Source organism: Carettochelys insculpta, chromosome 9, assembly GCF_033958435.1.
Source record: "Carettochelys insculpta isolate YL-2023 chromosome 9, ASM3395843v1, whole genome shotgun sequence".
NCBI classification, from domain to species: domain Eukaryota; kingdom Metazoa; phylum Chordata; order Testudines; family Carettochelyidae; genus Carettochelys; species Carettochelys insculpta.
The window spans coordinates 18,590,838-18,609,313 of record NC_134145.1 but is presented as its reverse complement, the minus strand read 5'-3'; the positions used below and the strand labels follow the sequence as shown (position 1 = coordinate 18,609,313).

The window sequence follows — 18,476 nt, the reverse complement described above, 5'->3', positions numbered from 1 at the left end:
ACTGCCCCCATCTTCACTGTCAATCTGCAATTCAAAGTCTGCACTTCGAAATTCATGCAGCCACCATTATGCTAATGAGGCACTGAATATGCATGTTAGCACCTCATTAGCCTGCTTCAAATTGCCTTGTTACCATGGCACCTGCCAGGGAAAATGGCATGCGTAGAAGCAGCCTAAGTGTCCATTCCCAGCTTGGCATGCCTCCTGAGAAAGCAGGCACGTGATTCAGCACCCTTCTCATTACCTGTGAAGTTTCATTGGGCAGGGATGGCCCTTTGTTCTGTGTACTTTTAGTATCACCTCAAATGGGTTAAGAAAATATTCTCCCAAGGCCCTGGATACCATGCCTTCTTGGAGACAGGCCAGTGGGTTAGATAGGTCCTGCTATCATCTAATATTGCCATTCCTGTTTTGTTTTACTTCTCTAACCCTTTCTTTAATACAGACAATCACCAGAGTCCAGGGCTGTGGGTGGGACTGGACTTCCCCCACCAGTTTGCCTGGTAGAGCTGGCCAGCTGGGGTAGGGCTGGAACAGCTCAAGGCTGGTGGAGAAAGAACCTGCTGCACCCCAAATTCAGACTGGCCAGTGACAAAAATGGCTTGGTAAAGGGAGACCCTTGCCTTCAGGAAGCCCCAGGGCAATGAGGGGGGCCTCTCTCAGGCTCACAAGGAGCCGCCTGGAAGCGCAGGATCTTTTAGGAATGTCACAATATGCATATGTAGTACCCAGAGGCACTGAGACCTTATCTGGGCTCAGTGATGTTTCTGCTCTACAGCCTCAGCTGAGAGCCAGCTGGTCTCCATCTCTGATGGTAGAGTACAGGACTTCAGACCCTATGCTCACAGGTTCTGTCCCTAGGGCCAGCAACCCAGATCTGTCAGCATTATGACTGGTGCATTGGCTGGGAAGAACTGCTGGAAGGTCTCAGAAGCTCAGGATATGCTTCCTCAGCGCAGGGAAACGTAGTATCCAGATGCACTGAGGCCCCATCTAGGGTGAGTGAAGTCTCTGCTCTACAGCCTCAGCTAGGAGTCAAGTGATCTTTTGCTCATGTGGTAGAGTGCAGGGCTTCAGACCATATGCTTGCAGGTTCTATCCCTGGTGCCAGCAACACAGCTCTGTTGGTGTTACACATAGAATAAGGAGGCAGTTCTTCTTCCCCCCCAAGTTTACTTTCCAAATAGAGATAAGTAAATTGTCACCTTTGCTTTTTGCATTGCTAGGTGTAGATGTACAAGTCATTTGATGTATGTATTATTTTTAAATTGGATACTTATCTACAAATATTGTATTCTAGCCATCCAAGTCCATCTACTGATGGATCACCAGGGATGGTATTTATTTGTCCTTTGTTACCTAATTAGGCCAGCACAAGGTGCAGTGCTGGAGATGGAGGATTAATCAGGTTGCTGAATTGTGGCTGTCACATGGCCATGCCTAGGCGGTTGAAAGAGTTAGAGGATCTGCTATTGCCTGAGTGCCCTGGCCCTCCTTTGTATGTGGCAAAGGTGTGCTAGGGTTGCAGAGCCCTATTTCAGCTATTGAGTTAGCAGAGGGGTAGAATTTTTGCCCTTTAGCCCTTGTAAGACAGGAGCACCTGATACTGTGTTTTGCTTTATCTCTTTCTGAGGCCATTTGGGAGCTAACAACTAGGGGTGGAAGATGCATCCAGTTTGCTTGGTCCAAGGAAAGCTCGTGATCCTGCATGGCCCCTGAGATTGGAACTGGAAGATGGGGAGCTCAACCCATAGGTACTGGAAATAGGTGTGTGTGTATGTGTGGTCGGGGTAGAGGGGTGGTGGAGCACCCCTGGCTTGAAATGGTTTCCATTATATAGATGGTTTAGTTTGGCTGAATGGCTCTTAGCACCCTCACTAAACAAATTGTTCCTGCACCCCTGCCTCAGCCCTGCCTTCTCTGTACTGAGGGAGAGTTTTGCTGTCTGGGGAGTTATCTTAGGCAGTCACGCTAGAAATTTAAAGGAAACTTCCGAAAAGAATATCCCCCCTAGAGTAAATAGGCTGAATGCCTAGAGCCTGGCACAGTTTTCATGAGAGGCCTGATCTGCGACACAAGACTCCCACTGACTTCAAGAAGCTTCAGATCACATCTCAGCTGAGGACTTCACTAACACTGTAGTATCCATGTTTTTATAATATACTAGACTACATAATCACACCCAGCTAACTGCACTTAGTCATCATAGCTTCAGGGTGTGCTGTCCCGCATGTTTCACAGAGCGATGAAGACACAGCAAAGCTGCCTGTTTAAACTCAGAGGCGGGCGGGGGGGGCAACAGCACACGTACTGGTTCTCACTTCCTGTTTAGACAATTATATGGAGGCTACCAATGCAGGACAGGAACCGAGAGCATTGTGAGCCTTTAAAGGCTGCGGTGTCAGAACTAAGCGAGGGCTTGTGTTCCTTCTAGCTCAGACAAACTACCCTTCAGATTCCCTCCTTCCCTATCTTAATACTGATCCCATGCCAGATGACAGAATTTTAATAAATCTGTATTGCTGTATGTATTGCCATACACAAACACCACAAGATACATGTTAGGGAGATGGGGGAAGGGAGAGAGAGAGAGAAAAACACTTCCTTCCTCCGATGTGCCACATTTAGAAACACGCACACACCACATGCATACTGATCTGTTGCTTTATTTTCCATGTAGAAACAAGCCCTCCAGCACTGCCAATATTTCCCTCAGGGTGAGTCTGAGCCACAATCAAAACCATGGAATTCTAACATGGTTTGGGTGTAGTTCCAAATTCATTTCCCCTGTTGCCTTACTCCAGTGGTTCTCAGCCCTTTTCCCACTCAGGACCTCCTTTTTCTGTACCAAGAGACCACCCCACCCCACCCACAACTGGTACCCTCCTACCCATTATAGCTGCTCAGAATCAGAAGGCCCAGGTTGAGAATTCCAGTTCCATTTGGTTAACTCACAGAATTACTTTTTCAGAGGGAACAGTTTCTATCGCGTGGAACCTGGCCTGTTTCTGCTCGTTGTGATAGAATGCATTGTTTGTTAGCACTGAACTAGCACTCCAAAATAGATTTTGTTATTAGGTGAAATCCTGGTCCCTGGCAGTGGGGTTTTAATGTTACCAAAGGACTATTACATTTACAAGTTACTAATGTGATGCCTTTGATACATTAAAAAGGAATTCTTCAGATAAGGCCTGTTCCAAAGACCATTGAAACGAATAGAAACTCTTATTGCTTTGAATGAGCTTTAGATCAGACTTAGTCTCATTTTCATACTCTGTGTGAGGGAGAATCCTGGGTCATTTAATTCAGTGGCAAAACTCTCAATGACTTCAATGGGACCAGGATTTCACCTAATATTTTCAGGTCCCTTTAATACCGATAAAGGTCCAGTTTTAGTGTGCAAGGAATTAAGGAGCAGGGAGATTAAAGGTATTGCTGAATTGTGTCTGTCACAATGACAGTGCATGTGGTAGAAAGGGTTAGTACCTTCTATTGCCTCTGTGCCCTAGCCTTCCTCCACATGGGGAAGGTCCCTTAGGGATGCAGAGTTAGCAGAACATTCCACAGGCTAAGGAGTAGAATTTTTTCACCTACTACAGCAACCCAGCGCAACAACTCAGCATAGATTCCTTGATTTGGCCCTGATCCTGGATCTGACCACTCAGGATTTTTTAACTCTCTAGACTGTGTTTTGGTTTTTACACTCAAAGCTCAGACTTCTAAGATCATGTCTGTAAAAAACAAAAACAAAAACAAAAAGTTCCTCCCTCCCTATGACTAAAAGAAAGAAAAAAGAAACCCTCTATTGACAGAAGAACAAACCTCATATATTATCGCCAGCACAACAGGGAGCATTATCAGTGCTACTAGAAATCATACCACAGTACATCTTCAGAGTCAGTTTTCTGCATGTGCCACATCTCGTGCTTTCATAGGGTTCCCTCAATTTTGAAATTCTGTTAGAAACTTCAACAACATGCTCTACGTGGCACATCTCATCCCTAGATATTGAAATACTTACAAGGTAGCTCAGGCATCACCCTCCCCACTTAATAGAGGCAGAAGGGTTATATAGTTTGATCAAGGTCCAAGAAGTAGTCACAGAGCTGGGGCTAGAATCCAGATCTCCTACTCCCCAGCAGCACATTAGACTATGCTTACACCTTTCTCTTTTAAAGAGACTAGACGGGGAGGAATCTCAAGTGACTTGCTGAAGAGGCTACCTAGAGTGAGGGTCAGAGCAAGACTGGAACTCAGGAATGCCATGCATCTAAGTCCAGGCTCATACCATTAGGTCACACTCTTGTTCTTAGTTTGAATCTGGTTGTAGGGTCCCCATATTTTTCTAAAGTCCATTGGCCAATGATTGTAGATTTCCTTATTGTAGAGCTATTAAGTCTGTGGATATACTTAGCAGGGAAATAAATCTTGTATTTTCTGATGAGTCACTGTACCTTTCAGACTACAGAATGTACCCTCCTGAAGAAAATCAGCTTGGGATGTGTCAGTTCTTCACAACGTACACAGAGTAGTCTCCTTGCATTAAGCCATGCTAGTTATGATCCCTCTGTTTAGTTGCTGCTTGTCAGCACCGCTAAGAGAACCCATCAACTACAATCCATCAAGCTAACAGCACTTCTAGAAGGACAAGAAAGGTTAGATGATTTTCAGTGGCTTCCGTTCCTATAACTCATCCCTTCTCCAGGATAAAATCTCATGCCCTCTGATTTAATTAACTATAGAAGCAGGAAGAATATACTGAATAATTCAAAAGGAATATATGCTTAAGCATTTACGCAGGCTCCAGATTCCTCCTGTTTAAAAGTAAGTCATCACAAAAGTAAGCGATTCACAACAGTTTGCCTTGTGTATATCCTGGTCCTTGGAAACGGGGGAGGTGGTGTTGAAGAAATTCTATTAATTTAGATCACGCGCTTAAAGCAAGGTTACTGTTTAAGAAAAAGGCCACAACAGTAGGAAAAGAAACTCAAATTTCCAGTTTATCCATAAGAGAAATTGCAATAAGGGACATAGTCAGGGTCCATCAGTTCATCCTTTACATATGCTTCATCTATGACCCTGCAGGCACCACCTCTGAAAGGAGTTCAGCCTTGGTATCTATGTTCATCTTTTGATTCTCAAAGCTTTCCCACCGTTACTACCATGGGTGGTGGCAAAAGTGGGGTGCACTAGTGTGGACAACATGCCAGCTGCCCTTTCAACTTCTTACCATTTATGCACTGTATTTAATCCCGTCAGCCTATGGCACAACGGCGAGATGATCAGCAGTTGGTCTTGTCTCCACTGGCCTTTCCATCACTCTTAGTACCTGTAGGACAGAACTGGTGGCACCAATGGCAGAAAGTTTTAGAGAAGTAAAGCACAGCTCACAGGTGCTACATATTTATTCTCAGACAATTAACGATTGGGGTGGTGTTTTATAGGAAAATGACAAGAGATGTTCAGCAGAAATGGGACAGAAGCCATCAATTTGTTTCATTTAATCCACTACTGTCAAATGTCAACATTCCAATATTTTATCATCATTATTTAGTTTACTGCAGGCAAAGCATGGTAGGCACATTATCATAGATAATACAACAGTGCCCTTTGTCCCAAGGAATTTACAATCCAGTAGCAGACTTGACACAACACGAGAGGAGAGTTGGCAGAGGAGTAATGAGGCCCAGTCAATAAAGTCATGGGCGAGAACATCAGGGGTCATAACTCAGCAAAACTCAGTTGAAGTCATACTATCATTTGAGGATCTGGCCCTGTGAAGCTACTTAGCATGGGAAATGGTGATAATTTTAAAATTAAAAATAAATGTCAATAAAGGGAGGGCAAGTACTATTTTGGGGTGATGCTTATAAAAAGATGGCAACAGAATTGTTGAACAAAGAAATTAGTGGTCTTGCAGATGAGGGCTGGAAGGGTAGTGCATGTATATTACAGTAGGTGCTCTATTGATCTAGATTGGATATAAACCAGTAAGCAAGATCTGAAAGGTTCCATATTACTATTTGTTATCCACTTAGGTCACAACCCACTGCCTTAAGCTATTACATATAATTATTTCTTTATGTTGTTACTTCCTTTAGCCTGAATGGATTCATTGTCCCCAAAGTACTGCAGAACGCATTTGATGGCAGAATTTACATGATGTGCAAGACACCATACTTTTCTTGCATGCCAATGATTTCAGTCTTGCTGAGTTCTATCAGAAAGTTCAACGCTCTGGGAAACTTGATTTAGAAATTAAAACTATGCACAGGCCAATTGGTAAGATCACATTTTAAAATTGACATGCTGCTGCGCCATTTGCATCCTTCAGGAGGAGAATGAAATCCCAGCTTACCTACTGTCCACAACTGATCACATTTTCTACGTAGATTCTTACTTTGTACAAGAGAGCTTTCTGAATTTTTTTCCACACCAGAACTGATTCCTTGACCTAGGGAAAAGCAAGTGGGATGAACCAACATCTTTTAAAATAAGTATGTGGAGTACAGTAGGCTCTTCTTGCCAGATGCCAGTAGAAGGTTTTTATTTTTTGTATTTTATATTAATTGAAAAATCCCAAAACTTGTTTTTGCTTTTTAAACTTTCTGTGGAATAAAAAGGTTACTTATCACCATAGGAATTTTTACTGGTACTTGAAAGTAATTAAGCCAATTTAAGTGATATATAAAAGAGGATCAAGACATAATTGTATCAATGGGAATCCATTCACTTTTCTTTCTCAACTATTAAACTCTAGAGATTGTTGCATCATCCTTTGGGATGGTCCTGGACTTTTGCTTGTGTTATCAGAGCAGAGTTTGCAGCAGATTAATTCCAGGTTTGTATAAGACATTGTCGGAGGGGCCATGGAAATGAGGCAATTCAAAGCAAGCTACAGAGGTGCTGATATGCATATTCAGCACCTTATTGGCATAATGGTGGCTGGGCAAGCAAACTTCAGTTTTCAGATTGACAACGAAGATGGGGGCAGCTTCGAAATAAGCACCTTTCTTTAACATTCCCTTACTCCATTCTAGTTCTGTGGGAGTAAGGGAATGTCGAAGTGGGGTGCTTATTTCAAAGCTGTCTCCATCTTCACTGTCAATCTGAAAACTGACATTTGTTCGCGTGGCAACCACTATGCTAATGAGGCACTGAATATGCATGTTAGTGCCTCATTAGCTTGCTTCGAATTGCCTCATTACCATGGCTCCTCCGATGGGACCATGGTAGTGTAGTAGCAGCCAAAGAGAAGTTACTGAACTAAATGTAATACCTTTGGAGCAAACTACAAAAATGCAGTTGTGTATGTGTTATTGTGGAATTGTATGCAACTCTCTCTAGAGATACATTAGTCAATCTCTAAGAAAGGACTTTTGGGAACATGATGTTAGAAGTAATTCTCCCTTCCAAAGCCAACCTTTTGCCCTGGGAAGGGGCCCACTATCTGCTAATTACCAGCTCCTGAACACTTCAGATCAATGACCACCCTGGTATAAAGACTAGACTGAATGATTCATGAGGGTGCTAGTTCTGAGCCAAGGTTGTTGTGAATTTGTGACCATAAGGAAGACATCTTTGAGGGTCTGAAAGAGTCCCTGCCAGCATCCATGATGGAGACAGTTGTGCAAAGGGGCAATCTCTGATAAGATCATTAGTACATGCATAGATAATGTCCTTGTTTTTAAAACATTTTCTTTGTAATGCTCATACCCTAACATAGGGCCAACAGACCCTGGTAACCAGCCCAAGAGAATGAACTTGAAACCTCAAGTGGGTAAAGCCATATACTCTCCTGTCTGAGCTAAAAGCCAGCTGGCTCTCAGCCAAAGCTGTAAAGACGAGACTTCACTCGCCCTTGTCATTCGTCTCAAATGCCTACTGGGTTACATAAAGAATAACTAGGCTTGCATAGGAAGTGTTGTGTGGTAACTGATTGGTCTCTGAAGACAAAGCAAGCCCGTCTGCTTAGACAGACTGTCTTTTGATGGGTACACTATCGCAGAGTCAGGGAACTGTTCATCTGGGAAAGATTTCAGTCAGGAGAGAGAGAGAGTGGGGTTTCCACCCACTAAAGGCCAGGGAGTGAGAAGCCTGAGAGTGGGTGTCCTCACTCAATCACTAAGGGAAAATTCTCCATGAATTTTGTCAAGTTTAATTGTCATCTTCACTCTTCACAGGAACCTGGAGACAGGTTGGGGAGGGGGCAGTTTGTGTTTAGCTCTGCATACAGATTGTCCAGCTTCTTCATGAGTAAATAGTCCCCAAATATAGGTCTATTATTGTGTACCACTCCCTAATTAGATTGCTAGAAAGTTTCAACAAAATGCTATCAAAGATTAAAAAAGCTATATAAAAATGGGTACTGTTAGGATTACTTAGAAACAGCATAAGAAGTGATCTTACTATGGGTGGGTGTAAATGTATCCTTTAGTTTTACTGGTAATTTAACACCTAGTTCTGGATACACACATGCACCAGCTTAGTTTTAACATGCAATTGCTCCTATTGATTTCATTATAACAGCTTACATCTGTAAAGTCAAGCAGGTGTTGAAGTATTTGCAGAATCTGGACCTTATTGTCTAAACCCATAAAGTTTGGAAAGTTCTTCAACTTCTGTAAGAAGTAATGCAAGCCTCACTAAAATCAATCGGCAGACCCAAACAGAACATCCAGATTACCTCAGTGGACTAATAGAAATAGATAGAACTTCAGAAACTTGGTGGCTCAATCCCTTAAACTAATAGAAACAAAGATCCCTTTGTCTGCTACCACCTTGCTACCTCTTCAAGGGATTTCACGATTAATAAGGGATGCAGCAGGCAATTAGCATCTCTGGCAAGAGATCTTTGTTGAGTGTGCTGGGTGCCCGGTATATGCTGAAGTTTTAGAGTCTCATGCACTGGTAGCATGCGGCCAGCTTGCACTCTGCATTATCCACAAAGCCTTCTGGAAACCTGGCCTCTTCCCATTTCCATACTGCACTGGGGTGGACTATAGTGACGTACAGGGCTTGAATTCCAATTAGGCACAGTAGGCATGTGGTTAGAGGCATCAGCTCTCCAGGGGACCTGAAGTTACAAGCCCCCACAGGTAGTGGGGGAGGAGAATGGAGCCAGAGTCCTTGTAGCTGCCCAGTCACGGGGTGGGGAAGGGTACCGAGGGGTGCACAAGGTATAAATCCAGCCCTGGGACTGTACATGATTAAGCATCCACTGTTACAATATAATTTGGGACTAAGGATATAAAACATCTTGCAGTTTAAATTGCAGGCATAACATCATAAACAGAACCTAGCTGCTTTGGAATTTGTCCACAAGAGGGGTTAACATTCCAATTGCCAATAACTCAAAGATTTTTGCCTCCTCTGAGGGACTGCTGACCATTTTCTCATGAGCCACCAGTGAATGGGAATTCATTCCTGATGCCACTGGGAATTCTTTCATGCCATACCATACGTATTGCTAGTCCTGATGGCTTATGAGACCCGGGGCTTTAAGTTCCCGTGATTTGGATCATTGTGCTGCTTTTCCACACTACTCAGCCGTCAGTTGCCTCTTTATTGGAAGGGCAGGCAGAGCTAGAACCAACATTATAGATCCTCCCAGAGCACGTCACCTGAGGTTCCAAATAGGAGTCTACAGCAGTACTATGGGAGCATGTGATAATACCAGCAAATAAAAGTCAGACTACAGGTGAAGCGAGGGGAGGGGCTAAAAAAAAATAGCTAGATTGCTTGACTGGCCTGCTTGCACGCTGAGGGCATCATCCTTTGTCAGCTCTGTTTGTTGTATTTTTTGCCCATGGTGCTCTGTGGCTCAGATGCAGATTGCCCACATCCTGTGTCTCTTTGGCTGGTTCCATCACCTAAGAGGAGTAAATTCTCTTAGCCTACAATGTAATCCTTCTTGGTTTTATTTTTAATCAGTGAACAACTGTTGAGTACCTACTGTCTCTGTTCACTAGAGGTTGAGTTGTTCATTTCAGTGTTTTGGGGTGGGGGTGGATCTGAGAAGTAAGTCCCACCCCCAAAGGCCACACAGTCATTAAATTCCTCATTACCCTTGTGCCACATTAGAGAGTGCACCAGGGAATATCAGATACATACCCCTCTAGGATGTATCCAGGCAGGCAGTCTTGTGCTCGGCCTGCATACAGATCTGTGCAGTGGTAGGAGAATTTTTCACCAGATCATGAGAGAGCTGCTAAGACTGGAAAGTACCCAATGATAAATGAAACTGCACTGAACAGCAAATAGCAGCCTCACCTGTTTAATCTGTACTTACCAGCTAGCTGAGCTCATTTCTTACTCATCTCTTGGTGCACACCTCAATATGTTCTCCCCCACTCAGTAGAGAAACTGGATCTTCAATATACCATTGAATACTACAGATACAGATGGAGTGCAGAATAGCTGTAAGACAGAAATAGTCACCTACTTTCTAACATCAGCTGGGCAATGGTATCAGCTGGAAAGCAGGCCTGTTGGAAGAATGTGACTGGTGAATAAGTTATACTGCAGTATATTTTCTTAGGCCACTTGATGCGGATGTCTAAGAAAACAGCAATGACAGAAGTAGTCCGTGGATATCCTTGGTGGGGGGTGGGACATAAAGATGGTTAATGAAAACACAGGCTGAACCTCTCTAATGTGGAGCTCTCTTGCCTGGCCACATCCGTAATCTTGCATGATTTTATTTAGACAGATGGCCACTTATGGGTGTGACCAAGTTTCCCGTGATCCCATAAAGTGTGTTTTCAGCCACCAGTCCTGGCTCTCAGGGTTCTGTGCTGTTATTTAGCTCTAATTTACCCTTATATGTCTTCTAAGAGCCCAGTAAGCAGTGGAAGGGTTCGTAATGCTGCTAGACAATACTGACCTCCCACAGACTGGCAAATTCTCTGGTTCAGCACTGGTCAGATCCTGAGAGTGCTGGATGAGAAAAGTTCAACCAGTACCACCTTATTTAGTTAAAACCCTAGAAAAAATGCACAGAAGAGCCGATGCTGGAGAAGAGAAACGGGCTGTATATAACCTCATCCTAAAAACAAAGATATGGAAGTCAGATCATTGCTGGTGGTACCACTTTGAAATATTGCCGTCTCCCTTTTCACTGTCCCCTTTGCACACCCAGGAAGTAGTTTCTGGCTACTGAGCAGTTTCTGGCTTTCTCCACTGAAACATACACACTGCTTTTTCCTCTTGTGGGCCAGATCCTTGACTTGTGTAAACCAGTCATGGCACTGTAGCAGCCTAATGCTTTCAGACCAGAACTGAGGCAATGCACCAATATCTTCTGGGTCCCTAAGTCTGATTGAGATAGGTGAACTTGCATGTTCATGACTCAAGAGAATTTAGGCAAAAGAAATGCAACCACGTGACTTACTGCCCCAACATGCAGTTTTGCCAGCATTCCTGTCTGGATCAGGAGCTAGTGCTGGGAGGGAGAAGGGAGGTGTAGGAAGTGTGAGGTTCTGTGGTCCCAGCCAGCAAGAGGCGCACAGAGGCTGGAGGGGAGGGGGATTGGAGGCAGGAGGCCTGCAGGTGGAGCCCCAGTGGACTGCAGGTTGCCCACTACTGTGTTAGGGCCTTTCATGGACTAGCAGGAGCCCTGCCCTCAGCATCCCCCTTATGTTGGTTCAATCAGCTACCCAAATTAGACTGGTTTACAACACACGCAAACCTTTCCTGGAGTCTGATTCAAATACTTTCTACAGACTGGAAGTCAGTTAATTAATTGTCCCCATTCACCCCACTTAGGGCCTGTATGAGAATACTGGACAGCTGCTTGCCCCTGTTCAGGTGGCCCCAAAAGCCCCTTTCCTGGAGCCAGGGTTATATTTAATACAGCTGCTCTCTCTTAGCACCAGAGTCCCTGGTGTCCTTAGTGGTGCTAGAGTGTAACTTAGAAGATCTCTTTGTGTCTCTTTAGCCAGCAGTCCTCAGCTCTCCTCCCTGAACTGGCTTACAACTTAAATCCCCCGAAGCAATTTAACTAGAGTCTTCCTTGGCTAGTCCCTTTCTCAAAGTCCACTAGTACTTCTGATTTTCTAGGTCTTTACATACAGTAAAACTTCCCTCAATCTTAAAGGGCTCTGCCATGTGCCATGTGCACTAATCCAAGGTAACATTCCCCTCAAGGGGCAGACTGCCTCAACATACCCATCCCGCCACCTCTTGCTTTTTTTGCATTGTAATTTTTTTGAGGCGAGACAGAGCTGAAGGAACAGCCGCACCTGTGGAAACACATTGGGCCAAATTCCCCTCTGGTGCAATGCCACTGAAATGAACAGTGTTACATCACAGATGGGTTTGGCCCATTATATGCCTGTTTGCCTACGATCTGAAAATCTCTATTGGAAAGGGTTTTTTTCTTTGTACCCACAGCTGGACAAAAAAATGTATTTTGAAAAACAAATAAAAACTTGCCTGCAAAGGGGTGGTAGTTAAATATTTCATTTTTTGGCAAAAACATTTAAAACTAATTTTCCAAGAGGTTAAAGTGAGTTCCAGCATCCCTCACACACACATTTTCTCTCACTTTCTAAGCCTCCGCCCTTTAATTGCACTGGAACAAAGTGGGGTAAGATAGGGAGAAAAGGGCTTTTCTTATTAAAACTAAACATGTTGACCCATATTGTTTTGTGAACATTTTTATTCTGCTCACAACCCCATTTTTCATTCAAAAAATTCCATGAAAAATTTCTACCATCTTTGGTTTGAAGAGCACTGAACACATGCTGAGAGCACACTAATGATCATCCACTTATTACATTTTCATCTCATGAAGAAGCAGATCAGAGCACAGAGATTTATTTTCGTTTGCCCCCCATTTTATTAGGATGCAGTTCCACTGACTTTTACTGTTACTCCCAATTTACACCAGAGACAAGCATCAGAATCCAGAAATATAAATGCCAACCACTTAACTCATGTTAAATTACATTTATATAAAAGCCCCATTAATTCTAAACTGATGGTATCAGTGAGCTCTTAGAGCATGCAGGACCACTCATCCTAATACCCAGAGCCATCAAAGGAAGCATTGTAAACATTTATATTGCTCTGACCAGCAGGGAAACAGCCTTATTTGGAGATTAAGAGTGATGAAAATGGTGCAGTTTGGCTTCTGACAACCTTAAAGATGACCGGCCAAATAGGCTGGGAGAGGTGGGGAAAGGATGGATTAAGAAAGCAGGGCCTTGAGCAATCATTTTTAGTGCATGGGCTGAGTGTCACAGATTTAAAAGTCTCACTCCCAGTGATGTACAGCTGATACTTAACGTGTACCAAAAACGAGATTTCCCTCTTGGCCAGTGATTAAACTCCACCCACAAGGGATTTATGTGGGGCACCTCTTGTTGAAAACAAAAAGTAACTTTAAGTTCATTGCCATAATCAGCAAATGAGGACATGCTCAGATGAAGCTATACTTTGCTAGCGGCACTTATACTTTGTACCTGAAAGTTATTCCATGAATAGCATATTAATAGCATTGTAGAACATGTAGTTTATCTTGTATAATCTGAAAGATGGAGACTGGGATGAAGATTGCCAGAGAGAGAAGCGGTTGCTTCTGCTAGGGAACTTTTTGAAAATCCCTGCTTTATGCAATCCATATTACTCTGAAAAAAAAAAAAAGAAGTTACCAAAAATGTTTTTCTAGATCAAATGAGCAAACAGCGTAACAGTAGACATAAACTCCATCAGGGTAGGGATATTAGCCAGCCTTCCCTTGAAGTGGATGGCCAAGAGTCCCCACTAACACATTGCTAGTCGAAGTCTGTAGAGCTATGCCAATTTAAATAGCCCTTTAAACGTGTCAGTTGTAGAGTTCCCATGGTAATAAAGAAAAGCGTCTGATCAAACTACAATAAGGCTGCATAGCCAATGAAAACATCAGTAATCATACGTATTATTTTTGATGTGTTTGTCTGTCTGTCTGTCTGTCTGTCCAGGCAGTTCTACCATGTTCCCCCCGCAAACTGTGCCGGCCCCAGCCAGAGCGGGGGCCCAGCCCAGCCCAGCCCAGCCCACAACGGAACTCCTTACCCGGCCAGTGTAGGACCTGGCCCATATACTTTGGATGTTTACTACAACAAGTTTATTTTTAAAGACACTGTTTCCTAAATGGTATTCCATGGAACTCTGTGGTTCCATGAAGTTGAAAATAAGGGTTCCACAAGCAAATGCCATTACGATAATACTTCATGATTTTTTAAAAATAATAATTGATATTTAAACACATATGAATTTTATTAAAACAATTTTCATTTGTGTTTGCTATAGCAAGTGTCCCTTTGCAATGCCAGCTTAATCAGAGACTGGGAATGATAATGTCACTACTCAGAGCTGCGTGAGCAATCAGTGGCACAATCGCTTGTTATATACCACTGTAAATCCCCATACTCACTCTCAGGGTGCATGGATCATTTTGGGTTGGCTTAGGTTAAGAATATTCAGCTCTATCAAGACCTGTAAGTTCACCAGTTCTTACCCTTCACCAACACATACTTTTGAGAAACTGGGCTCTTGAATTATGCAGCAACAGAAAAGATATACAGAAATCGACTGAATGATGTGCCAGATATGCAAATCCAACTTTCCATTATTAAACCAAATTTAAAAAGAATTTGCAAAGAAGAAAAAACATGCTTCACCTTGAAAACTGCTGATACAATGCATTTTCGTTTTTTAGCTTTATTTTTCATACTGTAAACACTAGAGATGCATGGGGGTTGTATTCCTGCAACCCTGTGTAACTCAAATTTTCATGCAAGCTGGGGGTGGGGGAAGACAGGAAACAGGTTGCCACCTGGTTCCCTGCTTCCTGGGCTTGCAGAGGCTGGGAAACTGACCAGCCCTGCAGGGCTGGTCAGTTTCCTGGCTCCCACAGTGGAGGGAAGCCAGGAACCAGGGGTCAGTCTGGTTTCCATCTCCCTGCAGCTTATGGGACCCAGGAAACTGACCACCCATGTGCTGGTCAGTTTCCCAGTCCCTGCCAGCACAGGGCAGCCAGGAATGAGGCTGATGCTTGGTTGTCATCTCCCTGCCAGTTGGGGGACCTGGGAAACTGATCAGCAGGCAGCTAGGCAGGCTGACAGCCGCAGACCAGCTTCAAGTTGTGCTTACCTTGCATTAAAGTAAGTTATGTGCAACCTGAAGCCACATACTTCAAGGGTTTACTGTACACATTAAATGTGATTTCTGCTTTTAAATATGTACAATTAAACTAAATGTCGATCTCATGACCTTGTTTAGCATTTGTTTACTATTATCCTTACTTATTTGTGGTCTACTTTTTCAGCTCCACATATGAGACTGTTTTTAAGGGTTCCACAAAATTCTTACAAGTTTAAATGGGTTCCATGCCCAAATAAGACTGAGAAACACTGGTCTACAATTTTCTTCCAGCCCAACTTCCACTTGCAAGTTGAGCTGCAACTGGGCCTCTAGTATTTTTAAAAAGGGCAATAGTGACATTTTCTGGTTTATTCTCACATGGGAGAGCAAGGGTACTTTTGAATAAGTATTATTTTCATAGGAATAAATGAGCATTGCAGAATTGTAAATTTTGTAGTGTAAATTGCAATTCACAAACGACATAGTCTTAACTGTGCCAGAAATCAATCATCTTCTTCTACCTTCTAGATTAGGGCCTGTGGGAAAGTGAAGATTTAGTTGCCCGGCTGAAAGGAAAGAAGCTCAAGGAAGAATGATAGAATGGAGGAGTGGATTCTATGAGTTCCTGGCAGAGGGGAGGTCACTGTCAAAAACAAAACCACAAAAGTCACACAGAAGTTTGTGAATGTGCTAATCCTACTAACTCTTTTAAGTACTTTCAGCTCATACGGCTGGAGTATTTGATAAGAGCACACATATTTCTATTTTCTACCTTGGCAGTTAATTTTAGACCCGTTATTGCATTCCTGGTTTTGTACATGCAAGCTTATATGGAAGCCAATGGGCATTTCAACCGCAAAAGGAATACTGAGTTGGAATCTTTTTGATAGATACTGAGAGGTGACTGTTGTATGCAGCACAAGACACACATAGTAAAAGAAACACAGAAGGTGGTGTGTGTAGTTGGAAGTATTAACTTCAGTTTCTATTTGGTATTTTTCACTGTTCTGAGTGGGGATGAAGTACTGAACAAAGATCTAGAAAGCCAGGGTGGGAACATATTTTATATATATATATATATATATATATATATATAACTGGATTATTATTTCCAGACTTGGTCAGAATTTTTAAATATTTTTTAAAAATCCAAATTTGGCCTTTTTTCAGTTGTTGAATCTGTCCATTGGAATTTTTTTTTAAATGAAGGAAAAAAAAATGTAATCTGCTGGTAGTACCAAGAACTCAGTGTTCAGAAATACAGAAAATTAAACCCATGCCAGATTTGTGGAAGTTTCCTGATTCTGTCCCACCAAAACAACCCCATTTTCTAGGGCTACCCTACAAAAAAAAAGAGGGAGGTGTGTATCTGTTTCAGGACCTACCAACTCATGCTGTATTAATGTGTTATAGTACATTAATACAAGGTGAGTTGGTCAGTACTGTTATGCTATGGTTACACTACAGTAGACCCTCGAGTTATGTGAGGGTTCCATTCCACGCACCCTCGCAAAACCTGAATTTCACGTAAGTGGGGGTCCGGCTTTTTTGCCGGCAGAACACACGTTCTGCAGTGGGGGAAGCAGCAGAAAGGTAAATCGGGGGGGTGGGCAGTTGGGGAGGGTTAAGCCTGGAGGTGGAGGTGGGGCTGTGGGAGGCAGGCGGGGAGGGGCCTAAGCCTGGGGTGGGTTAGGGCTGCACAGGGGCAAGGGTGGAGTTGGGCTGAAGCTCTGAGTGGGGGTGGTGAGCTGCAGCCCTGCTCAGGGGGAGAGCTGGGCTGTAGGTGGTTTAAATCGGGGCCGCATGCGGGGGGGGGTTGAACTGGAGCAGGGGGGGTTTGAACCAGGGCAGGGGAGTTGAACCAGAGCCACGTGTGGGGGGTTAAACTGGGGCCGTGCACGGGGGGGTTTAAACTGGGGCTGCACACAAGGCGTTTGAACCGGGGGGGGGGCAGTTTGAACTGGAGCCGTGTGCAAGGGGTTTATACTGGGGCGAGGAATGAGCCAGAGCTGCGCGTGAGGGGTGGTGAGCCAGAGCCAGAGCCAGAGCCAGAGCCAGGCATGGGGGTGGTGAGCCAGCAGGGAGGTTGAACAGGGGCCGGGGAGACTGAGTTCGAATCCTGCCTGAGGGGTGGTGATCTGGAGCCAGACGCAGAGGGTGAGGGGAGCTGGGGTGGCAGACCTGAGCCAGGGCTGTGCAGAGCTGGGGGCGTGGGTTGAATCAGGGCCAGAGGGGAGCGAGTAAGGTGCAACTGGAAATCATGCATTTCCAGGGCTTACTGTAGGAATCAGGGGGCACTTGAATAAGAGTGAGGTTGCATACCCTGGGGTTGTGTACTCTGAGACCTTACTGTATAGCAATATCTCAACAGAAGTCACTTTCAGAAGAGATTTCTCAACAAAACATCTGTGGACAGAATGCAGCCGAACATAAAAGACAAGCGGAAGAGCACTCTGATCTGTTAACAGTGCAGCCAGACTGCCCAGCTGCTCCCTCGACAAAACAGGCACCCAGAAACACAGCAGACAGGGCTGTTCATTATTCTGGATGGCTCTGTCTATCGAGAGAAGGCCACACAGCATGTTTGTTGACAGGCCCTGTGGACAGCAGCCTTATGGCAGACAAGCAGAACACGCTGCTAGCGGGAGTGCAGAGTTTTGTCGACAAAACGTATTTGGTGTGTGGACGTTCCACCGGTTTTGTTAGCTAAACTCGCTAGTGCAATTGGAGCCCTACAGTCCCACTCAAGAGGGGTCTCTTTTTTGAAAGGTCAGATATGACACCCCTACATTTTCTATCCAGATCAAAGGCATTCTCAGGGGAGGGGTAGAAACAGAACGGGGAACCGCTTCACCCACAGAGTTCTTCCTAGTCTTAGTTTTGGGGCTGTTCTCTTTAGGCACCTTTGCACTGCGGACGCTAAGAATCGCTGCTGGGACTTAAGGTCCAGTCCTCCGTCGGAAATTTAGCCCTAGTTTGACCTTCCACCGCCCGCAAAAGAGGGTGCAAAAACCGCAGCTACAGGCACGCAGGAAACCTGACCCCGGTTCCATCCCACATCGATACTTGATGGGAATTCCAAGCTCTTAGGTCAGAGCAAAGCCAGCAGGATCCCACTTTCGGTAAAGCCTGGCCCTCCCTGCAGCTGCCCCCGCACGCTTTCTGGTAGTTACGTAGCCTTTTAACACAGACTACTGCTCACGCCAACCGGGAACTGCCTGGTGATTGGACTGCTGCATCCGCGGGGTCCTAGTATTCATCCGTTTCACCACAGCCGCTGGGATTTTTAGAGCGTCAGATCTACATTTGCCGGCTACAGAGAAGACTGCACTTCCACGGTTCTGGAT

The 18,476-nt window shown here is 44.2% G+C and overlaps 1 long non-coding RNA gene across 2 annotated transcripts; it reads left to right on the top strand.

Annotated features, from left to right (window-relative positions):
• Window positions 1-174: 174 nt before the first annotated feature.
• On the top strand, window positions 175-6,111 carry LOC142017756 (uncharacterized). Of its 2 annotated transcripts, XR_012646585.1 has the most exons (4): window positions 175-1,754; window positions 2,681-2,717; window positions 4,462-4,824; window positions 6,102-6,111. It is a non-coding gene; the product is annotated as an uncharacterized LOC142017756 (long non-coding RNA). The 2 variants fall into 2 exon arrangements; XR_012646584.1 differs by lacking the exon at window positions 6,102-6,111 and having other exon boundaries at window positions 4,462-5,103.
• The last annotated feature ends 12,365 nt before the right edge of the window (window positions 6,112-18,476 follow it).